The sequence below is a fragment of the Mirounga leonina genome, unplaced genomic scaffold (genome assembly GCF_011800145.1).
Source record: "Mirounga leonina isolate KUSES-001 unplaced genomic scaffold, KU_Mleo_1.0 Mir_175, whole genome shotgun sequence".
NCBI classification, from domain to species: Eukaryota; Metazoa; Chordata; class Mammalia; order Carnivora; family Phocidae; genus Mirounga; species Mirounga leonina.
Window position 1 is genome coordinate 20985625 of NW_023270453.1, and position 25831 is coordinate 21011455.

Genomic DNA, 25831 nt, shown 5'->3' on the forward strand with positions numbered 1-25831 from the left:
CTTGGGTTGGGAGGCTGTTCATTATATTATTCAGAACCAATACCACTATTTCGTTCAAATTTCAATATTCTGAGCCTGGTGAGGAGAACAGCCACCGGCTGTGTCAAATCTAGGGGGATATGGGCTGCCTCCTGGATATCGGATGGGTGGTGGTACAGCAGGAGAGGCTCCGCGAACACTGGGACTCGCAGCTGGGCACCGAGGCGCTGGGCCGTCAGGAACGTCCTTGCACACTGAGATGCCAGATCCCTCAATCACACAGGGTAGTGTGGGCAGCCCTCGGGCACAGGGTGAACACCAAACCTCCTTGACCTGACCCTTCCTATCTTTCAGAGGAGGAGAATGAGTGAAGGAAACTCATTCTTGACACGTTCCTGTGTTCCATGATGGGCCGGCGGAGCCTGCAAGTCGGCTTTCTCTGCTTCCACATTTCTTTTCACAGACAAGTCAGTTCTCACTCTTCCTCTGACAAACCCAAATGAAACCGGCAGCCGCCATGAATGCTCATCTAGAGACTTCCCACAAGTCTGGGCTCAGCCGGCCTCCTGGAATAAGGCATCTCTCAGAAGTGTGTTGCTAACAGAAGAATTCCAAGCACATTCTAGGGTATTCCTGAATATCCTACTTCTTCCCACCACTACTTCTAATAGCTGTAGACTTTGCTCCAAAGAGAGAATAACCAAAACATAAAGCCAGCATTCAAATTCTAAAGAAAACTTAAGGAAAATCAGTTGGGTTCAGTACAGACTTAGATGCAGAACTAAAAGACAGTCACAACTGCAATTATAATTTATTAATGTGTGTTTGGAAAGAAACCACTTTCAAACGTACAGAAACTTCTCAGCCAGACCATCTGCTGAGGAAAGCCGCCTTCCTGAATGGGATCAGCATCAAGGGAGGGAAGTTTGGGCAAGAATGTCAAGTACGTCACAGAGTGACATCTAACGGCGAACTGCGGTAGTGCAAGTCGTCAGGTTCTGCACGTACTCCCACGAAAAACACAATCTGAAAGACAACAGGTGTCTATTCTGTGTAAGGCACAGATATGGATACAGTGAAGTATGTAAAAATGTAAGAACTGTAGTCCTTGCCAGAGAAGAGCCTGACGCTGGCAGAGGAAGTCTGACATACACATGAACCACGAACTGTAAGGGCAGATAGGACAATGCCGTCCAAAGGTGTCCTGGAGCAGTCCACGCACCGGGGACACCACTTCCAGCTCAGGGAGCGCTGCAGAATATAATTTCCTTAATTTCTTTAAAAGATACTTGGCTGTTGAAAGCCAGGATAAAAATCACTGCTCGGTTTCATTAGGGCTATGACGCCTGTAACAACAGAAGCACAAGGGTCTCAGGGCAGTGATCACATCATGTAAACATGCAATTCAACCTGTGTTTTTTCTAAGTACATATGTGTACAAGTAATAATTTATTCAGAACTGCAGAAAATATATAAAACCAAAGCTAGCATTTTAAAATAATACCTAAATAGTAGATATTACTATTTATATAACAACCAAAAGAACATAGGGGGGGACACTAATAGCAGAAACTCTAGAAGTGATTATCACCAAATGGCTAGAAATGGTTAAAATCAAGGCTAAAGAATTAAATAATGCACAAATGTAAAGTTCAGGAAAACAGATGTAAAGTTAAAACCAAAGATTTTTGAGATCTACCTGAATCTGAACCAAGTCAACACAGATACATATATCATAAGGGAGATAGATGCTCAGGAGCCCAAAGAGAGCCTTGCAAAGAACTCAAACCCAAGTAAGCTGAGTATGATGAAGTCTGAGACCAGTTATAAAAACAACAGAACCAGCCTGACCGATTAGGACAAGATCTCTTTAAAGAACCACCACGGAGATTTTCCCTTCTTAGGAAATCTAAAATCATGCATTCACTAACGTAGGTCAGATATTCTTCTAGGCTCTGGGAATATAGCAATAAGCCAGTCAGACAAAAGTCCTTCCACCATCTAGTAAATATGAATAATGTGGCTAGATATCAAAAGATAGCAATTTGGGTGTTTATCAATAAAAAGAAAATCCTAGAAAATGAGTTCCTCAGATCCTTTGTACAGACAGCTTCTCATTCAAGGTCTTCAATGACGTGGCCAAATCCAACTCCACAGCCCTCTTCCCTGAGTGTATGCTACTACTAAACTTTACTCAAAATTCCTAAGTCTGGGGCACCTGGGTGGCTTAGTCGTTAAGCGTCTGCCTTCGGCTCAGGTTCGTGATCCCAGCGTCCTGGGATCAAGCCCCACTTCGGGCTCTCTGCTCCGCGGGAAGCCTGCTTCTCCCTCTCTCACTCCCCCTGCTTGTGTTCCTGCTCTCGCTCTCTCTCTCTAATAAATAAATAAAATCTTAAAAAAAAAAAATTCCTAAGTCTGCCCAGAAACGCCATACCTCCATCCCCTTGGGTAAGCTGTGCTCTGCCCTTTCTTTGCTCTTCCTGGGACTTGCTCCTAACCAACCCCTCTCCTAGAACTAAACTCGACTCTCTTGTATATTCTAGTTATAATGTGCTTATAGGTCTCTCCACAGATGTATCACCTTGTGCAAATAATTATAAATTCCTCAAAAGAATCTACCCATTCAACTAAGAAGGGACAGGCCTCATTCTTCATGTCTTTCAGGGTGGCCTCGCAGTTAGGAACATGACAAGCTTCTGATACAAAATTATGAAATTCAACTTTTCCAGCTGTTACATGAACAAAGTCCCAGAGTAAGCCTTCATTTGTGTTATAGCAAAGATTAAGCTATCAAAAGAAGAAGGAAAAGACGACGACGACGACCACCTTAAGACTTGGGAGAGATTTAACTCAGTCCTCAATCTTTTTTTTGGCTCCCTTTAGGAAGAGGAGCTCCTTCAGAAAGTGATTCTCAAGAGGCTTATAGTTAAAAAAAATAAAAACACAAAACCAAAAGCTTCCCACTAATTTTTTCCTCAATTTCTCTTACTGTAGCAAAATACACATAAATCAGCATCACCATTTTTAAGCGTGCGGCTCAGTGGCATTAAATACATCCACACCGCTGTGCACCTGCCAACACTGTCCTGCCCCGAAACTCACCTCATCCTGTGAAACCGAATCTCTGCACCCAGTAATCACTAAGCCCCTATCCCCTGCACCCCCAGCACCCACCGTTCTGCTTCTCCTTTGTGATGAAACTAAGTCCCTCACAGAGGTGGAATCATACAATACTTGTCCTTCTGTGTCTGACATATTTCCCGTAACAACACATCCTCAAGGTTCCCCCCATTTTCTTCCTCTTCAAGGCTGAATAATATTCTATTGCATGATGTACTGCACTTTGTTTTCCATTCATCTGTGGATGAACACCTGGGTTTCTTCCACGTGTTGCTATGAACATGTGTATACAAACATGCCTTCCAGACTCTGCTTTCAGAAGCAGAATTACCCTATGACCCAGCAATTACAGGGTTCACTTTTTAAAGACCTGCCATACTGTTTTCCACAGCAGGTGCCCCATTTTACTTTCCCGCCACTGGTGCACAAGGTTCTAATTTCTCCACGTTTTCATCAACACTTGTAATTTTCTGGGTTTTGACAGTAGCCATCCTAATGGGTGTGAGTTGGTCCAAGCAACTCTGGCTAGCCCCCAGATGATACTGATACTCTCTACCCCTACAAATCCAGATTTAATGCAATCCCTTCCACCTATGTATCTTCTTTTATATCCGACAAATGCTACAAACGGGGGAAAAGATAAAAGTAATCAAATCAGGGAATTAAAAAATAAGCAGAATTAAACAATGTAATACTTGGAGACAAATACAACTGTAGGAAAACTGTGTCCTGAAGGAATTGATAAACATGATAGTAAGGAGATTAAAATAGTGGGAGGCAGAGAAAAGAAAGCAAGAGGACCCACCAGGACACAGCATCAAACATGTTCCAATGTCTGCTTCTGGTGGTAGATGGGTTCACGTTTTTGTTTTATTATTACACTAACAAATATATTTTATAAATATTTTAAAGTAATTTAATCAAATATTACATGTAATTTAAAATTTAATCTCGGGATGCCTGGGTGACTCAGTCGGTTAAGCATCTGCCTTCGGCTCAGGTCATGATCCCGGGGTCCTGGGATCAAGTCCCACTTTGGGCTCCTTGCTCAGCAGGGAGTCTGCTTCTCCCTCTCCCTCTGCTGGTGCTCTGTCAAATGAATAAAATCTTTAAAAAAATAAATAAAATTTAATCTCATTGTATAATGTCATTATTACTTAGGTTAGGTTGAAATTTTTCCAAAGTCTACTCGTAATTTTATTTTTTTTAAGATTTTTTTACTGATTTATTTGACAGAGAGAGTGAGAGCATGAGCAGAGGGGAGAGGGAGAAGCAGACTCTCCACTGAGCAGGGAGCCTGATGCGGGACTCAATCCCAGGATCAGGAACATGACCCAAGTTGAAGGCAGACACTTAATCGACTGAGCCACCCAGGCACCAAGTCTACTCGTATTTTTAAATTACTTTTTACTGATAGTCTATCCATACCATTTTTCCATTTATATATTAACATGTTTATATATTATTACCCAAATACTTTTGTCTTTTAGTAAAGACTAAATGAAATTATACAGAAATATAGCTAACTATGTATTCTTTTATGATAACTTTCCTGATTAGAAGTCCTTCCACATTCAGGTCAGAAAAATATTCAAGTGTATTTTCCTGTTTTTTAATTTTTTAATATTGACTTGTTATCCATCTGAGAATAACTTTTTAAAAAGTAGTAACACTAATAAACTTTGTTTTGTAGATCAGTTTTAGGTTCACAGCAAAATTCAGCAGGAAACACAAAGAGTCCCATGTCCACACACATCTGCCACCTCCCCCGTTATCAACATCCCAAACCAGAAATCACATTTGTTACAATCAGCAAACCTGCACTGACACGCCACTATTTTCCCCAAGGACCACAGTTTACCTTACAGTTCACTCCTGGTGTTGTACACACTATGGGTTTTCACATAAGCATAAAGACAAGTACACACCATCCAAGTATCATACAGACTAGTTTCCCGGTCCTAAAAATCCTGTGTTCCACCTACTCATCCCTCTGGGTCCCCAAACACTGGAAACCACAGGTTTTTTTAACTACCTCCTTCATTTTGCCTTTTCCAGAATGTCCTATAGTTGGACTCATAGAGGATGTATGCAGCCTTTTCAGAGTAGCTTCTTTCACTTAGCAATACACATTTAAGATTTCCTCCGTGTCTTTTCATGGTATGATAGTTCATTTCGTTTTAGTGCTGAATAATGTTCCCTTGTATGGATGTAACATGGTTTATTTACCACTTATATACCACTGACTATAAGACATCTTGGTTGCTCCCATGTTTTGGCAATTATGAATAAAGCTGCTAAAACCACCCTGTGTGAGTTTTCAGGTCCTTTGATAAATAACAAGCAATGCAATGGCTGGATCGTACAGTAACAGAACCTGTAGTTTTGTGAGAAACTGGTCTCCCAAAATGGCTGCACCATTTAGCATTCCCACTGGCAGTGACTTTCCTAATGCTCCACGTTCCCATCAGCGATTGGTGGTGTCCCTGTTTTTTGGATTTTAGTCATTCTCACAATCATGTGGTAATAAATCAATGCTGTTTTAATTTGCAATTCTCTAATGACACAGAATATTGAACATCTTTTCATACACTTACCTTCCACCTGTATATCATCTTTGGTGAGGTGTCAGTTCAAATTTTTTGTTCATTTCTTAATCAGGTCCATTTTCTTAATGTCAAGTTTTAAGAGTTGTCTCTTTTGTGTAACAGTCCTTTATCAGATGTGTCTTTTACAAATATTCTCCCAGTATGTGGCTCATCCTACCATTCTCTTCACACTGTCCTTCACAGAGCAGAAGGTTTTAATTTTAATCAAGTCCAGCTTATCAATTATTACTTTAAGGGGTTGTGTCTTGGTGTTGTATCCAAAAAAGTCATTGCCATACTCAGGACAGCTAGGTTGTCTATGTTATTTTCCAGAAGTTTTAGTTTTGCATTTTACATTTTAGGTCTATGATCCATTTTGCATTAACTGTGGTGAGGGGTATAAGGTCTGTGTCTAGGTCGATTTTTTCTGCATGTGGATGCACAGTCATCCTAGTGCTATTTGATGAAGACATTTTACTTGCTCCATTATACTGCCCTTGTTAAAGAACATTGGCTATATTTATGTGGGTCTACTTCCAGGCTCTCCCATCTGTCCCACTGATCCATTTGTCTGTTACTTTACCACTACCACACGGTCTTAATTAACATAGCTTTACAGTAAGTCTTGAAATCTCTAAATTTGTTCTTCTCCTTCAATATTGTATTGGCTATTCTGGATCTCTTGCCCCTCCATATGAATTTTAGAATCACTTTGTTGATCTCCAAAATATGACTTCCTAGGATTTTTATTGGGATAGCATGCAATCTATAGATCAAATTGGGAAGAACTGACATGTTGACAATATTTAAGTCTTCCTATCCATGAACAAGGGTTCCCTCTCCATTTATCTCATCAGAACTTTGCTGTTTTCCTCATATAGACTTTACACATATTTTTCAGGTTTGTACTTAAGTATTCCATTCTGGGGGTGATAATATAAATGTAATGTGTTTTTAACTTCAAATTCAACTTGTTCATTGCTGGTACATAGGAAAGTGATAGGCTTTTATATATTAATTTTTTGTCATACAACGTGCTATAATTATTAGTTTCAGGTCAATTCTTTCAGATTTTCTGTGTAATCATGTCATCTGTAAATGAAGACAGTTTTATTTCTCTTCCAAATCTGTATACTTCAATTTCTTGTCTTACTGCTTTACCTAGGACTTCCAGTCCAATGTTGAAAAGGGATGGTAAGAGGAGACATCCTTGCTTTGTTCCCAATCTCAGCAGGAAACCTGTGAGTTTTTTATCATTAAGTATGATGATGTTAGTACAGGGTTTTTGTAGGTAGACTTTATCGTGTTGAGGAAATTCCTCTCTATTCCGAGAGTTTGCTGGTTTTTATTATGAATGGGCGTTGGATTTTGCCCAATGCTTTTTTCTCCATCTATTAATCACTTGATTTTTCTTTAGCCTGTTGATATGAGGATTACATTAATTGATTTCCAGATACCAAAGCAACCATGCATACCTGAGATAAACCCCATTTAGTCATGGGGCATAATACTTTTTATACAACGTTAGATTCAATTTGCTAATATTTTGTTGGAGATTTTTACATTTATGTTCATGAGAGATATTGGCCTTTAGTCCCTTTTCTTGTAATGTCTTTGTCTGGTTTGGGGTATTATGGTAATGCTGGTCTCATAGGAGTTAGGAAGTACTCTTCTGCTTCTACCTTCTATAAGATTGTGGAGAAAAGGTATAAATTCTTCCCTAAACGTTTGGGAGAATTCACCAGTGAACCCATCTGGGCCTGGTGCTTTCTGTTTTTGAAGTTTATTAATCACTGATTCCATTTATTTTACATAGGCCTACACAATTTCTTCTTGCAGAAGTTTTGCCAGATTATGCCTTTCAAGGAATTGATTCATTTCATCTCAGTTCTCAAGTCTGTGGGCATAGAGTCGTTTACAGCATTCCTTTATTACCCTTTTACAGTCTAGAGGATCAGTAGTGATAGCTCCTCTCCACCCCCTTTTTTTTTTTTGCTCCTCTTTCACTTCTAATATTAGTTATTTGTATCTGTTTTTGTTAGCTTGTTGAGAGACTTACTGGTTTTATTGATCTTTTCAAATAGCTAGCTTTTGACTTAATTTTACCACTGATTTCCTACTTACAATTTCATTTTTCTGCTCTATTTCTTTTCTTGTTTACTTTGGATTTAATTTTTCCTTGTGTTCTAAGGTAGAAGCTTGGAATACTGATTTCAGATCTTTCCTCTTTTCTAATATATACATTCAACGTTATACATTTCCCTGTAAAAACTGCTTTTGCTATATTCTACAAATTTTGGTATTTTCATCTTCATTTAATTAAAATTTTTAAAAATTTTCTCAAGATTTCTTTTCCGCCTGTGTGTTGCTGAATGTCCAAATATTTTGAGATTTCAAGCTATCTTTGTTATTTCTATTTTGATTCCATTGTGGTCTAACAACAGACACTGTATGATTTCTAATCTTCAAATTTATTAAGTTGTATTTTATGGCTAAGAATGTGAGTGTTCTATGTGAGCTTGAGAAGAATGTATATTCTGTTGCTGTTGGATGAAGTAGTCTATAAATATTGTTGATACCCAGTTAATACTGTTGTTGAGTTCAACTGTGTACTTATCTTCTGCCTACTGCACCTGTCCATTTCTGAGACGGCTGTTGAAATCTCCAACTATAACAGTGCATTCATCTATTGCCCCTTGCAGACTTAGTTTTTGCCTGAAATACAGTGACATTCTGCTGTTAGGCACATACACATTAAGAACTGTTATATCCTCTTTGAGTACTGATCCCTTTATCATTATGTAATACTCACCTTTATACCTAATAACATTCCTTGTTTTGAAGTCTGCTCCATCTAAAATTAATATAGCTACAACTACTTTCTTTTGATTAGTGTCAGCATGATATATCTTCCTCTATCCCATTTATTTTAACCTATTTATGTCTTTATATTTAAAATGGGTTTCTTGCAGACAACATATTATTGGGTCTTATTAACTCTGACGATCTCATCTTTTAATTGTTGCAGTTAGACCATGTTAAGGTGATTATTCGATATAGTTGAATGTCCATATTTGTTACTGCTTTCTATGCCTTTGTCCCTTGTCTAGTTTTGACTTCCACCCATATTCTCTTTGTCATTTTAATTGAGTACTTTACATGTATCCATTTTCTCTATGTTAGCATATCAATTTTACTTTTGCTGGTGTTACTTTCTTTAGTGATTGCCCTAGAGATCACAATATACATTTACAACTAACCCATGTCTATTTTTAAGTAATAGTATACAGATTCACAGGTAGAAGGACCTGAAAACAAAATATTCCTAATACCTTCTGTTCCTTTTATCATTGGTGTCATTCCTTTCACTGATGCATGAGCATACATAAGTATTTAGATGCACATAAGAACACAAAGGCAAATACATTGTTACTATTGTGAACAAACATATCTTTTAGATTAATAAGAAAAACAAGTTTATTTTACCTTTACTTACTCAACCTCCAATGATCTTCTTTTATGTATATCTAAGTTTCTGGCATGTACCATTTTCCTTCTAAAGGATTTCTTTCCTGGCAACAAATTCGGTCAAGGTTTGTCTCAGAAGTATTTCTCCTTTGCTTTTGAGAAATAGTTCTGCAAAATACACACCTCTAATTTGGTGGGGGTTCCCCCCTCACTCCTTTTTCACTCCATTCTCTCCTTGCTTGCATGGTTTCTGAAAAGAAATCTCATGTATTTCTTATTTTTGCTCCTTTATAATGTTTTCCTCTGGCTTCTTTAGGATTTTTTTAATCTTTGATTTTCTGAGATTTGGAATGATATACCTACCTAAGCTGCAGTTTTGAGGGCACCTATCCTACTAGATATTCTCTGAGATTCTTGATCTGGTTTGGCGTTGGACATTAATTTGGGAAAATCTGCAGTCATTACTGCTTCAGATACTGCTTCTGTTCTTTCTTCTCCTGTGGATATTCCCATTAGGTATATGTCACACCTTTTGTAGCTGTCCCATTTTCCTTGGATTTTTTTTTTTTTTTTTTTTTTTTTTGGTCTTTCTTCTCTTTTTCAGTTTTGGAAGTTTTTATTGTCATATCCTCAAACTCAGAGATTCCTCCCTCAGCCACGTGCAGTCTACTAATGATCCCACCAAAAGCATTCTTCATTTCCGTTACAATGTGTTTGCACTCTAGCATTTTTTTGATGTTTTTAAAATTTTCATCTCTGTTTACAGTATTCATCTAATCTTGCATGTTGTGTACTTTTTCACTAAAGTTCTTAGCATTTTAATCTGTTTTTTAGGGCGCCTGGGTGGCTCAGTTAAGTGTCTGCCTTCAGCTCAGGTTGTGATCCCAGGGTTCTGGGATTGAGCCCCACAGGAGCCTGATTCTCCCTCTTCCTCTGCCCCTCTCCCCACTCATTCTCTAATAAACTCTTCATATTTTAAGATATTCCTATTCTGATAATTCCAACATCCTTACCATGCTGACTCAGGTTCAGATGCTTGCTCAATCTTTTTTTTTTTTTTTTTTTTTAAGATTTTATTTATTTATTTATAGGACAGAGAGAGACACAGCAGGAGAGGGAACACAAGCAGGGGAAGTGGGAGAGGGAGAAGCAGGCTTCCCGCCGAGCAGGGAGCCCGATGTGGGGCTCAATCCCAGGACCCTGGGACCATGACCTGAGCCGAAGGCAGACACTTAATGACTGAGCCACCCAGGCACCCCAGCTCAATCTCTTGTGTTTGTTTTGCCTTTGAGTAGGACCTTTTATTTTCCTTCAAAAGGCGGACATGAAGTATTAAGTAAAAGGAAATGCATAAGAAGGCATTTAGTAATGCAGTGTGAGGTGTGGGGAAGGGACTGCTTTCTCGAGTCCCAGGGTAAGTCAGTGTTTTGGTGAGCCTGTGCCCCTGCACTGTGAACTTTCCAAGTCCTTCTCAGCTTTGTCTACCCCATTAGGTGGGACAGGATTACTAGAGGGAGCCAGAGCTGGGTATTTCCCTTCCCTAGGTCAGTTAGGCTCTGGTGAAAGCTTCTCTTGAAGGCAGGCCTTGTTAAGGAGAACAGAACAACTCTGGAGTATTTTAAAATGGTTCTTTTTCCCCTCCCTGCCAATGGAATGGCAAGGGGATTTTTCTCCAATATCCACCGGGAGGGCCTGGTAGAGTTTCTGGGTAAAGGAGTTAAGAGCTCCTTACTCCTATAGTAAATCTTACCAAAGTGTGGGGGACCCCTAGGACTGGGTTCCCCTAGATTTTTAACTCAGACTTGTCCACCCTGAGCCTCCAGCAATTCATCAATTACATTCAGGTTTACTTAGCCAGCACTGGTTCCTGCAGATGTTTCTGTGGGAGGGTTTTTGCTCCAGTAAGTCCTGTTTTTCTGTCTCTCCAACTTTTGTCCTGTGGCCTCAATGCCTTCATAAATCTCAGTACATTTCGCTGGTTTTTCAGTTCTGCTTTTTACGTGTTATTAGGATGGAGTGGCAAATTCCAAGCATCTTACATGCCCAAGTGAAAACTGTGGAGTTACTTTCTGAATATGACAGAAAGTAAAAATATAGAAAGTTATCCCAAAGAGGTAATCAATTGTACTAACACGATTTACTGATTTTTCTTCTCTAATGAAATGTGATACACTTTTTTTTTTAATTTTTTTATTCTTCTGTTAATCCCCATACATTATATCATTAGTTTTAGATGTAGTGTTCCATGATTCATTGTTCGTGCATAACACCCAGTGCTCCATGAAGAACGTGCCCTCCTCAATACCCATCACCAGGCTAACCCATCCTCCCACCCCCCTCCCCTCTAGAACCCTCAGTTTGTTTTTCAGAGTCCATCGTCTCTCATGGTTCGTCCACCCCTCCGATTTCCCCCGCTTCATTCTTCCCCTCCCGCTACCTTCTTCATGTGATACGCTTCTAATCATCCACTAAATTCCAATCTATTCTAGCATTAGTTTCTTTGATATGTCTGGTCTTTTGTTAGTTATCTCACAAAAGATATTTATTTATTTACTATAACTTCCTTTATAGTTATAATCAAGTTAAAGTTACAATTAGGTTGTATTCAGTTTTTATTAAAACAAGCTACATACATAAAGTCTACAATTACAATTAATGCCATGTTGCTATTGGTTGCTGTATAATTATTTTATATGCGTTACTCAACAAGTTTTTTAAAAGCAGGCTGTATTTCAAACTTTATGCCCTTAACTTGTACCATGCAGTGTACAATAAGCACTTACTGACTGAATACATTCCTGAATAAGCCCTGAGATTAAAAAATAAAAATAAAAGGAGGAATAAAGCTAGTCTAGTCTATGATAATAACTGGTTGGCTACTAAGTCTGGACACTAAAGAGCAATGATACTCCCCTAAGAGCCTCCAGAACAATCCACTGCTGTCCAATTTCCATATGTAGCAAGTATAGAACATGGAGAACTTGCGAAACAGAGCACTTCTGCTAGGAAACCTACCCTGTTTATTTAAAGCAAATTACACTAAACAACAGAAAATAATAGCATGCAAAACATTGATCAAGATTCCTGATAACAACAAACATGTTTCAATTATTTTATTAGCTATACTAGTAAAGCAAGATCTTTCCAGACTTCTGGATTTGACAAAATACTAGCTTAAAAAACAAAATGTGCATGGGGAAATAAGGCTTAACCCTTTAATAACACCTTTATTGAGCCATAATTCACACACGTTTCATCACTAGAAGTGAACAATTCAGTGGCTTTTTATACAGATTAATTTTTTTAAGTATGGTGCAGTAACATAAAACTCACCATTTTAACCATTTTTAAGTGTAGAGTTCAGTGGCGTTATTTATCTGTTGATGGACACTTGGGTGGCTTCTACCTTTTAGATACTATGAATAACTGCAAAAAACAAAGTATCTGTCCAAGTCTTGCTTGCAATTCTTTGGGTATATACCCAGAAGAGGAGCTGTTGGATCATATAGTAATTCTACATGTAACCTTTTCAGAAATCACCCAACTGCATTCTACACTGGCTATACCACTTCACAGCACACCAGGAATGCGTGAAAGTTCCAATTTCTCCATGTCCCAGCCAACACCTATTTTCTGTTTGGGTTTTTTCATAGCCCTCTTAGTAGGTGTGAAGTCATATTTCATTGTGGCTTTGATTTGCATTTCCCTAATGACACTAAGCATCTTTTCATGTTTATTGGTTATTTATCTTCTTTGGGGAAAAGTCTTTTGGGGTCCTCTACTCATTTTTAATGGTGTTTATCTTTTTCTTAGTGAGTTGGTAGTTCTTTACATATTCTAAATAACCCCTTAATCTCTATGTTTTACAAATTTTTTCTCCCATTTTTAAGTTCTTTCCATTTTGATAATGTCCTGTGATTGTGATGCATAAAAGTTTTAAGTTTTGGCACCTGGGTGGCTCAGTCCATTGGGTGTCTCCCTTTGGCTGGGGTCATGATCCCAGGGTCCTGGGATTGAGTCCCACATCAGGCTCCCTGCTCAACGGGCTCCCTCTCCCTCTGCCTCTTCTCTCTGCTCATGCTCTCAAATAAATCTTTGAAAAAAAGTTCTTAGTTTTGATAAAGTATAATATATTTTTTTCTTTCATTGCTCCTGCTATGGTGTCACACCTAAGAATCCAAAGCAATATCAAAGGTCATAAAGATTAATCCCTATGTTTTTTTCTAAGAGTCTTATGGTTTTAATTCTTCTGTTTAGGTCATTGATCCATTCTGAAATTTTGTCTATGGTGTAAGGAAGGAGTCCAAACTCATTCTTTTACATGTGTAAATCCAGTCATCCCAGCACCATCTTTTGAAGAGACTAGGCTTTCCCCATTGAATGGGCTTGGTATCGTGGTCAAAAATCAATTGGCCAAACTGTGGAAAGCAGTATAGAGGTTCCTCAAAAAGTTAAAATCAGAACTACCCTGCAATCCAGCAACTACACTACTAAGCATTTACCCAAAAACACTAATTCAAAGGGATACATGCAAACTGATGCTTATAGCAGCATTATTTACAACAGTCAAATTATGGAAGCAGCCCAAGTGTTCATCTATAGATGAAGGGATAAAGATGAAGTGGTATATATGTAACAATGGAATATTATTCAGCCATTAAAAAAGAATGAGATATTGCCATTTGCAATCACATGGGTGGAACCTGAATATATTATGCTAAGCAAAATAAGTCAGAGAAAGACAAATACCATGATTTCACTCATATGTGGAACTGAAGAAACAAGAGCTAAGGAAAAAGAGAAACCAAGAAACAGACTCTTAACTATAGAGAACAAACTGATGGTTATCAAAGGGGAGGTGGGTGGGGGATGGGTGAAATAGATGAAGGAACGCACTTGCTGTGATGAGCACTGAGGGATGTATGGAAGTGTTGAATCATACATAGTACTGAAACTAAATATAACTAACTGAAACTGAAATTAATCTGAAACTAATATAACAGTGTATGTTAATTATGCTAGAATTAAAATTTAAAAATAGGCCAAAGATGTACAAATTTATTTCAGAATTCTAAATTCTGTATGTCTATCCTTATATCAGTACCACATTGTTTTGATTACTGTAGTTTTTGGGGGTTTTTTTAAGATTTTATTTATTTCTTTGAAAGAGAGAGAGACAGCACGAGCAGGAACACAAGCACAGGGAGAGGGAGAGGGAGAAGCAGGCTTCCCGCTGAGCAGGGAGTCCAATGCAGGGCTCGATCCCAGGACCCCAGAATCATAACCTGAGCCAAAGGCAGACACTTAACAACTGAGCCACCCAGGCACCCCTGATTACTGTAGCTTTGAAGCAAGTTTTGAGACAGGAAACTGTGTGTCTTCCACTTTGTTCTTCTTTTTCAAGACTATTTTGGCTATCCAGGGCCCTCTCAAATTCCACATGAATTTCAAAATCAGCTTTTTCATTTCAAGGGGGGGGGCGGGGAGGGAGAGAGGAGGCCATTGGAATTTTCATGGCGATTGTCCTGAACTCTATAATGCTTTGGGTAGTATTGTCTTCCCATTCATGAACCCAAGATGTCTTTCCACTTATTTTGGTCTTAATTTCCTTCTGCAATGTTTTATAATTTATAATGTACAAGTTTCTTCCTCCATGGTTAAGTTTACTCCCAGGTATATTGTTCTTTTACATGTTAATGTGAATGGAACGGTTTCCTTAATTGCCTTTTCTGATTGTTCGCCGTTGGTATTACTGAAACACAACTGATTACACCCTACAACTTTGCCAAACTTGTTTATTAGTTCTGGTAACGTCTGTGGATTCCTTTTGCATTTCTAAATACCTGATCATGTCATCTTCAAATATAGTTTTATTGCTCCTTTTCCAATTTGGATGCCTTTTCTTTCTTTTTGTTGCCTAATTCCTCTGGCCAGAACTTCCAGTACTATGTTAAGTAGCAGTAATGAAAGTGGGCATCTCTGTCTTGCTCCTGATCTTAGGGGGAAGGCTTTCAGTTTTTTACCACTGTCTACAGTATTAGCTTGGGTTTTCATAAATGCCCTTTATCATGTTGAGGAAGGTCCTACCGGTCCTAGTTTTCAACTTGAAAGGATTTTGTCAAATGCCTTTCTGCATCGATACAATGTTTTTCTCCTTCATTCTACTAATGTGATACATTACACTGATGGATTTTCTGATGTTGAGCCTTGCATTCCTACTATAATTTTCACCTGGCCATTGTGTCCATTTGTGTCCCCCCACAAAATTCATGTGCTGAAAACCTAATGCCCAAGGTGATGGTATTAGGAGGTGTGTCCTTTAGGGGATGATTAGGTCATGAGGGTGGAGCCTTCATGAGTGGGATTAGAGGCCTTACAAAAGTGGCTCCAGAGATATCCCTGGCCCCTTCCACTGTGTAAGACAGGAGTAGTCAACAGTCCACCTTGTTGCAAGGCCCTCACCCAACCATGCTGGCACCCGGAATGGATGTCCAGCCTCCACAACTGTAAGAAATTAATGTCTGCTCTTTATAAACCACCCAGTCTGTGGTATTTTGTTACAGCAGCCCAAACAGACCAAGATACTGGTTTTAAAATCATTTCATAAAATAAAAATATTTTAATCACAATAAAATAGACATACCAGAAATAAGCTGTGATGTAAGAAAAATGAAAATGATACAGTGAAGAGTTTTTTATGAATCTGAATTTATTCCCTTTAAAGGACTTATCTTTGACTTTGATCAGTCTCTGAATGGGTGTTTGCCATGAACCAGAGATAGTATTTACCCTAAAATTATAAAAATGATGAGCTACAGCCATGTTTTTATTAATAATATTTGAAAGTTAGGAAAAGAAAAGCTATGAAAAACTGAACTTCTCTTATTAATTTATACCTGTCCTTTACAAAAAATTATACATGTAATTACTACACTTTGAATAAAATTGAGTTGCATATGACCAGTCAGGTATATGTGTTCATTAACTGTTAGATCTGGAATAAAAATTACTAAACAGAATGTTACATTCTTGTAATAGCAAAGTACCTGCCCATGAGAACCTGAACACCTGAACTGAAAAGAAAAAAATCTATTTGAAAGGCATCAAAGAACTAACAAAATTGAAAACTTACAGAATTTAAGATCAAGGAAAACAAAAAACCAAGAGGTAAGTCACATTTCTCCTATATAGGCACCTGGCAATTCTGTACGAGCAGCTAAGAACATGAGCAAATCTTTGAACAGATACACAGCTAAGAGGATTAAAATTAGAATTGAGTGCCTGGTATGGGAGGAGGGTAATACTGTAATCCTCCAAACTAAGTTTGGACACCAAAGGGCTGCAACCTAGGAGTAAGAAAACTACAAAGCATTCAATCTTTACATATAAAATAATTACATAGCAAAAAATGAAAGTAGCTAATTAACTACAAAATTAACTACCATTTTTCTTAGACTTCAAATCATCTCAACTGCTGATGAGATTAATGTAATCTAGGACTACTGGGGCCCCTGGCTGTCTGTCAGAAGCAAATATGAATCCTCTCTGGATAACATCATCCTGAATTTCACTTCATTCCTATAATTTTTCATTACAGTATCTAGAACACATGTAAAAATAACCAAACCCACAAAGAGTAAGACGATATCACCAAAGGGCAAGAAAAGCAAAAGTTAGAAACAACCCGCAGGAAGAGGTGTAGATGGTGCGTTATTAAACACAACCTTTTAAATAACAATGCTTGATATGTTCAAGAAATTAAAAGAGTCATAACTTCAGCAAAGAACATGAAATGAAAAGAAGTTAGATGGAAAGGACAGAATTGAAAAGGTACTAAAACTAAAGCACTCCATGAGTGGTTTACCATCAAATTTGACACAGATGAAGAGAGACTTCATGAACTGGAGGGTTATTTTCAAAAGGAAGTAGCCAAAGAAAGCATGGATAAACAAGAGTAGAGACACACATGGACATAATAAGGTCTAACACATTTCACTTCAATCCTAAGAACAGAATGAGGAAGACTGAAAAGGAACTGACTTTCAAAGAGATAGTGGCTGATAATTTTCCGCAACTGGCAAAGAGTCTCAGAATCAAGAGTCATTCCCAGAAAACAAAAGCAAGTGAGCAGACAACTACACCTAGGCATTTCACAGTAAAATTGCTCCAAGCCAAAGATAAAAGGGAAGACATAAAGTCACCAGGGGAAAAGCCATACTACCTTCAAATGAGCAGTAATACAACTTCAGGTGGACTTGTCAAAACATTGGATGTCAAAAGATAATGAAATAATGTCTAAAAAGCTCTCAAAATAGTTGCCAATCAAAAATTCTATGCCCACAAAAATGAAAGGGGAATATAGTTTATATAAAGCAAGACTTCGTCACAGTAGTCCCACAATATAAACAGTGGAGATGTTCCTTGGGCAGAAGAAGAATCCCAGGTGAAAACTCAGATTGTAAAAACGGACACAGAGCAAGGAGAAAGGAACAGATGTAGGGAAATCTAATAAATGCTGAGTGTACAAAACAACAACGTCTTCTAGATTTGGAACACACACAGAATTTAAATATTTAAGTTCCTTGCATTATCTGGGAAAAATAACTTATATTAGACCTTGATACATCAAGGACAGAAGTTACTGCCTCTAGAGTAATTAATAAAAGAACAGTTAGTAAAAGAACACATAAATACCAAGCTATTAGATGGGGGAAAAGAGAATACAAAATGCTTTATTAACACCACTCCCAACAACAAACAAGAAAGAAAAAGGAGCAAGATGGATAAAAAACATATTATGATGACAGATTAAAACCCAAACATATCAGTAATTACATTAAATCTAAACAGAGTAGCTTCAATAAGAGACAGCAATTTTGAGCCTGGTTTTAAGACAAAAACTCAGCTATATGCTGCTCTCAAAAGACAAAAATATAAGGACACAAAAAGTCTGTAAAGAAAGGAGTAAAAAGAAAAAAAAGTACCATGCAGAAATATTATCAAAAAGAAAGCTGGGGGGCGGGGGGGTGGCGCCTGGGTGGCTCAGTTGGTGAAGCATCTGCCTTCAGCTCAGATCATGATCTCAGGGTCCTGGGATCAAGTCCCACATCAGGCTCCCTGCTCCCTCTCCCTCTGCAGCTCCCCCTGCTTGTGCCCTCTCTCTTTCTCTAATAAATAAAATCTTTTTTAAAAAGCAAGCTAAGAAGAGTGTAATAACTAAGTATCACTAAGGAAAAATGGTCATTTTATTATAATTTAAAAATTCAACTTATTAGGAAATAGTCTAAGGTTTATGTACTTAACATATTGTCAAATATATTTGTCAAAACAATGGACAAAACAAAAACAGACAAATCCAATCATAACAGATTCTAACATCTCTCTCACAACTGATAAAAAACTACTAAATACATAGAAAATTTACAAAAACATTTAAGAAACCTGACCTAATCTATATAAACCTCTTCAGTCAACAAGTACAGAATGCACATTCTGTTCAAACACACACAGAATGTTTACAAAACTGATCACATACCAGGGAGAGCAGGTCTCAACAAATTTCCAAGGACTGAAATGATACAGTTTGCTTTCTGTCCACAGAACTGAAGAAGAAATCAGTAACAAAAGATAACACAAGAATTCCTATGTTTTTGGAAGCTAAAAAACATACTTCTAAATAACATATAGGTCACTGAAAAAAGTCACAATAAAAATCAAGAAATGTAACAAAAGGAATGAAAATATAATGAAAGGAATGAAATACTAATCATCAAAAGTTTTAAGATGTACTTGAAATTTACAGCCTAACTGCATACATAATGGGGGGGGACTAAAAAGCAATAATCTAAACATCCATCTTGGGGCGCCTGGGTGGCTCAGTCGTTAAGGGTCTGCCTTTGGCTCAGGTCATGATCCCAGGGTCCTGGGATCGAGCCCTGCGCATCAGGCTCCCTGCTCGGCGGGAAGCCTGCTTCTCCCTCTCCAATTCCCCCTGCTGTGTTCCCTCTCTCGCTGTGTCTCTGTCAAATAAATAAAATCTTTAAAAAAATAAAAATAAAAAATAAACACCCATCTCAAGAAAATCTAAAATAAAAAATTAAACCAAAAAAGTGGAAGGAAATTACACACACACACACACACACACGGAACAGAAATCAATGAACTACACAACAAACATACAAAAGAGAGATTCAATAAAAGGAAAAGCTGATTCTCTGAAAAAACAAAATTGATAAACCCCTGGTTAATCTACCAAATGACTACCAAAACAGACACAAGAAGAAACAGAAAACCTGAATAAGTCTTTATCTATTAAAAAAGGTTAGACTAATGATTAAAACTTTTCCTACAAAGAAAAACTCCAGAACCAAATAGCTCCCACCTTGTAGTCTACCAAACATTTCAAGAAAAAAAAAAAAACAACCACCAACTTTACAGAAACTTTCTGAAAATAGAAAAAGAGGAAATACGTCACAAATTGTTATGTGACAATAATGTAATAACCCTGATATCAAAACCTGAAAGGGACATTGAAAGTTATAGGCCTATGTCATTCATATTCATGAATGCAAAAATTCTAATAAAAATATTAGCAAATCAAATCCAGAAATACATAAAGTACAATACAGTGTGACCAAGCTTGTTAGAATCCTTGCAGTTCACCCATTAACAGAGTAAAGGAAAATAATAAAATCAACTCAATAATGCAGAAAAACTATGGATAAAATTCTTCATCCAAACACTCAAAGCAAAACAGGAATAGAACGGAAACTCCTTAATCTGAAAAAGGGTATCTACATAAAACCAACAGCAGAAAAACCGGACTCAATGAAAAGATAAAAGTTTTAGCTCTACAAATGAGAATGAGTTAAGATACCCACACTCACCACTTCTATTCAACATCATACTAGAAGACCTAGTCAGAGCAATAAGGCAAGAAATAAGACATATATGGACTGGAAAAGAGTAATTAAAACTGTCATTCAGAGATGACATGCTTCTCTCTATAGAGAAATCCAAAAAAATCTACAGATATATTATTAATAAATGTCTTCAATATCAGGAGATCAGAGAGGAAGTGGGGCTTATGCAAAACTCCTGTCTCTAATTCTCAGAATTGCTGCTGAACTCAGCTAAAAGCCAAGGCATCTGCTGCATGTTAGAATGGACAAAAGTGAGGGGCACCTGGATGGCTCAGTCATTTGAGCGTAGGCCTCTCGATTTTGGCTCAGGTCATGATCTCAGGGTCCTCAGATCAAGGCCTGCAACAGGCTCCACACTCAGTGGGGAGTCTGCTCGAGAGTTCTGTCTCTCTCCCTCTGCTCCTCTCTCTGCTTGTGCACGCTCTCTCACTCTAAAAATAAATAAATCTTAAAAAAAAAAAAAAAAAGATTGGCCATAAATGCACTTCCTGCCTAGCAGTAGCCCTAGCAACCGATCAGGTATAGATTAAACTATAGCCACACCAGCACCAATCACATTTCGTTCAAAACAACTTATATAAATTCCCTCTTTCCTCTTTAAAACCTCTAACCTCCTTTATCTCTCCAGAGCACACTACTGATTTTAGTCAACTCTATCTCCCAGATGACAATCCTTAAGATTCCAAATAAATGCATACATTTTAATTTGGAGGTTGCAGTTTTGTCTTTCGTTGGTCAACCCTAATAACAATGAGTAAATGAAAAAAATTAAGATATTATTTACAGGGGCGCCTGGGTGGTACAGTCAGCTAAGCATCAGACTCTTGGTTTTGGCTCAGGTTATGATTTCAGGGTTGTGAGATCAAGCCCCATATCAGGCTCCGCGCCCAGTACAGCATCTGCTTAAGCCTCTCTCCTTCTGCCCCTCTCCCCCCAAAATAAATAAATCTTTAAAAAATATATTATTTACAATATCACCCAAAAAAGTTAGATCTAGGAATAAATCTAACAAAAGATATGCAAGATCTCTATCCAGAAAGCCACAAAACACTGAGAAAAAGTAAAAATGACTTAAATAATGGAAAAATGCTTCATATTCACAGATTTAAGATTAGTATTATAAAAATGTTCCTTCCCAAACTGATTTAAAATTCAGTGCAAATCCAATAAATATTCTAGTAGAATTTTGTGTGTAAATTAACAAAAGGGTTCTGAAATTTACATGGAAATGTAAATGGTCAAGAATATTTATATGGAAATATAAATGACCCGTAATAAAAACAATTAAGTAACAAGGCCATAATGAATAAAATATAATTGGAAGATCTGATATCATATATCAAAATTTATTGTAAAGCTACAAGCAATTAAAACTGCGTCAAATAAGGATTTGGTGACAAAGAGTCATAAATTCATGGAAATTAACAGAGAACTCAAGAAAAGACTCATGCGTCCATGGACACCAGACTTATGTGACAAAGAAGGCACTGCAGAGCAATGGATTTGAGGTGACGCTTTCCATAAACAATGCTGAGTCAATTAGATACCCATCTGGGGAAAAGAAAATCAGACAACCAGTACAACACACAGCAAAATTAATTCCCAGTAGATTATATAAACATTTAAGCTTCTAAAGAAAGTGTAGCACACTATTTTAATGATCTTGAAATGGGGAAAGCTTTCTTATATAGGAAACCCACAAACAGCAAATTGCTAAATAGGACTACATTAAAATTAAAAATTTCTTTTTAAAGCGGTATCATTAGGGACAGTAAAAATTAAAAGACAATACCAAGTACAAGCAAGGTATGAGTCAAAGGAATTGGCATACTCTGCTAATTGAAGTCTAAACTGGTACACTGCTTTCGAAAACAGTTTGGAATTATACATTAAAGTTGGATGCTCTACTCCTAGGTATATATACTCAACAGAATGCATGTACATGGTCACCAAAATACACGTACCAGAATTTCAAAGCAGTGGAGGCGATTGGGTGGCTCAGTCAGTTAAGCATCTGACTCTTGGTTTCAGATCAGGTCGTGATCTCAGGTCATGAGATCCAGCCCTGCACTGGGCCCCACACTCGGCACAGAGTCTGCTTAAGACTCTCTCTCCCTCTGCTCCTCCCCCCACCACCTCTCTTGATCTAAAATAAATAAATAAATCCTTTTTTAAAAAAAGAGAGAATTTCAGAGCAGCAGTATTTGTAATAGCCCCAAGCTGGAAGTGACTCAACGTCCACTATCGTGGACTGGATGGAAGTATCATGGTTTAGTCATACCATGAAACATAGTAACAACTATGTAACAGTGAAACTGAATGAACTAACTAAATGTAAAGGAAAGCCACTCACAAAATAATACATGATAACCAAACACAAAAAGTTCAAACACAGCTGATCAGAGAGGATCTAAGATGAGAGAGGTGAGGACAAGGAGGAATTCTCTTCTCTGGGGTGAGGGCACATTCTGCAATGTTGTTAAGAGTCTGTTTCTCAGGGCGCCTAGGTGGCTCAGTCAGTGAAGTGTCTGCCTTCAGCTCAGGTCATGATCTCAGGGTCCTGGGATCAAGTCCCACATGGAGCTCCTGATCAGCGGGGACTGCTTCTCCCTCTGCCTCTGACCCCACTAGTGCTTGCTCTCTCAAAGAAAAAAGAAAAAAAGAGTCTGTTTCTCCACCTGGATTGTGATTATATGGGTATATTTACTTAGTGACAATTCACTGAGCCATGCATTATGCTAATATTGCCAAGCTCACATTCCTTTGTTTTTCTTCCAAAATTTTTTAAGAGGGAGAAGGTTAACATAATGTAAACAATATCCTTATCTGTATTTATCCACTGAAAACATTAATTCACTGAAAAATAACATTTATTAGTTAAGTAAATCACAAATCATTCTCTACACACATATCATTTTGCATATAACTACAGGAAAGAAACTGGGACTTATAAACACTGAAGAGCTATTGTGCCTTAAAAAGTTAAAACACCAAACCATTTCCATCTAGATTGTGTATCTGCCAATCGATGTTACAATTAAAGAAAAAGACTGAATCACACACAAAAATGTAAGTCTGTGTGTCTTACTACCTTGAAGCTAAGCCAGACTAAGCTTTCACAAAGAGAAGGACGGCCACAGGACAGATTCCAAGGACACCCTGACAATCAGAGAGGGGAAAGTAAACTCCATGGAGATCTTCTGAGGGCAGATGTGGAATGGTGAAGACAAATCGACTTACTTGGTCCTCCTCCACTTATTGCATACTCACTCGAAGGAAATGCAAACTCTACTTTCAAGAAATTTTTGAATTATCATAATAGTGCATCTGTCCTAAATTTATGTGGTGCTGGACCCCTGGATGGCTCAGTCGGTTAACCATCTGCCTTCGGCTCAGGTCATGATCCCAGGGTCCTGGGACGCAGCCCCACATCGGGCTCCTTTTCAGCGGTGAGTCTGCTTCTCTCTCTCCCTCTGTCTGCTACTCCCCCCTCCTTCTGCTCTAAATAAATAAAATCTTTTTTTAAAAAATGTATGTGGTGCTTCCCTTGTTCAGTCACTGAAACCAAAATGCACCACAAAGGAGGGCAGTGGGAAGTGGGGAGTGATGATGGCAGGGGCCTCTAGAAACTCATCTGCCCAGAAAACAGCTCATTGTTGGAAAATGTCAAACCAAGGTGCTTTGGGTTCATGCAATCTTCTGGCTTTATGTTCTTAGACCTGAATCGATGCCTAAAAGGACCATGAAGCCTTTAAAAGGTATACGTTGCACTCAATTCCTGGCATAGGACCATCAGATCTGTAAATGGACCAGTTAAAAGACTATCCCTTGAAAATGTAATGGATTTATTAGGGAAATGTAAATCAAAACTATATAAGATAAAGTCAAAAAGGAACCTTTTAATAGATTTTGTGGTTTTAAGTGACTTTTACAGTAGTCTTTGCAGTAATCATTTACTGCCAGTAGACTATTTTTTTTTTTATTAAGTTAAAGGTACAGATCATTCTATTTGAGTTTTTAAATCCCACTTTAAAGTAGGATAATTTTTATGACATATATTAGTCTTCAGTACGATCAACACCGAGATTCAAGTTCTGGCAGATGCGTCACCCAACACCAGCCAACAAGGAACCACCAGAACCACCACGCGATTTAGCCCACTGAAAAGCAACACATAATCTTCGCAGTAAACATATAAGCAGCACAAAGTCAAGCATTTTTCCTACTGTTATGCCTCATGGAATTTTATATACTTAACAGTCCACTTCTAGGAGAAATAATAAGAATACTTCACTATAAAGATAAATTTACACAGAATCTAAGACTAAGACTTTTAAATAAAGCCATGTCTGAACATGTGTATCTTCTTCAACTTGGCAAATGAGTCTGAAAAGCCATGAGAAATTCTGATGGACAACTACTGTGCAACCCACATAAAGTCCATGTGTCGATGAGGACACAGGTGTCAGGACCAGGTGGGGTTAGGAGTTCTGGGTCCTAGGTTCCGCCTGCCTCTAGCTGGACAGCAGGACACCGAGAGCCAGGGGTCTGTTCCTCTGCCTCCCGCCACACTGCCCGCACACCTACAGGGCCAGCGCCGTGCCCTGGAGACAAAATGCTCACCCTCAGGGACAGACGGCCTGTGCGGGAGGGGAAAGGGGGGCCGGCTGCACTTACAGCTGGGCTCCCGCCACGTCCTCAAGCTAGCTGCTGTAACCACCCTGCTTGCCGAGCTTCTGTCCTCACCCAACACCTTCACAACCTGTGGATAACGTCTGTGTCTGAGTCTGCAGAACCCACACAGCAGGAGTCACAACTATCAGGACGCCTCTGTGCTGATTCTTGGCTGTGCATGAAGGTCAATGGCCTTGTTCAGAACAAAACCTGAAGTATTCCTCCCACTCCTACGTCTGTCACAAATCCTCACAGCCACCACTCCCACATGCCATGGTCAGAACCCAAACCATCCCTGACGAGACCCCTCATGCCACGGTCAAAACCCAAGCCACCCCTTGGTCAGAACCTAAACCATCCCTGACGAGACACTTCATGCCACGGTCAGAACCCAAACCATCCCTGACGAGACCCCACGTGCCACGGACAGAATCCAAACCACCCCTGACGAGACCCCACGTGCCACGGTCAGAATCCAAACCACCCCTGACGAGACCCTCGTGCCACAGTCAGAGTCCAAACCACCCCTGACGAGACCCCACATGCCACAGTCAGAATCCAAACCACCCCTGACGAGACCCCACATGCCACGGTCAGAACCCAACTATCACTGATGAGAACCCACATGCCACGGTCAGAACCCAAACCATCCCTGCCAAGACCCCTCATGCCACGGTCAGAACCCAAACCACCCCTGACGAGACCCCTCATGCCACCGTCAGAACCCAAACCACCCCTGACGAGACCCCTCATGCCACCGTCAGAACCCAAACCACCCCTGACGAGACCCCTCATACCACCGTCAGAACCCAAACCACCCCTGACGAGACCCCAAATGCCACGGTCAGAACCCAAACCATCCCTGACAAGACCCCTCATGCCACAGTCAGAACCCAAACCACCCCTGACGAGACCCCACATGCCACGGTCAAAACCCAAGCCACCCCTTGGTCAGAACCTAAACCATCCCTGACGAGATCCTATATGCCACGGTCAGAAACCAAACCATCCCTGACGGGACCCCACATGCCATCGTCAGAACCCAAACCATCCCTGACGGGACCCCACATGCCACCGTCA

At 38.9% G+C, this 25831-nt stretch overlaps 1 protein-coding gene across 9 annotated transcripts in view; it reads right to left on the bottom strand.

Annotated features, from left to right (window-relative positions):
• The window catches only part of ZMYND11 (zinc finger MYND-type containing 11), a 128977-nt gene that overhangs the window by 73654 nt on the left and 29492 nt on the right, over positions 1-25831 (bottom strand). For 5 of the 9 annotated variants that reach the window (XM_035021766.1, XM_035021764.1, XM_035021763.1 and 2 more), the window contains exon 1: positions 832-1262. The exons of 3 other annotated variants lie outside the window; for them this stretch is intronic. The gene's annotated coding sequence lies outside the window, so the exon portion shown is untranslated. Of the gene's footprint in view, positions 1-831; positions 1263-25831 lie in introns of those variants that run through there. One more of the 9 variants, XM_035021765.1, reaches the window with a different exon arrangement.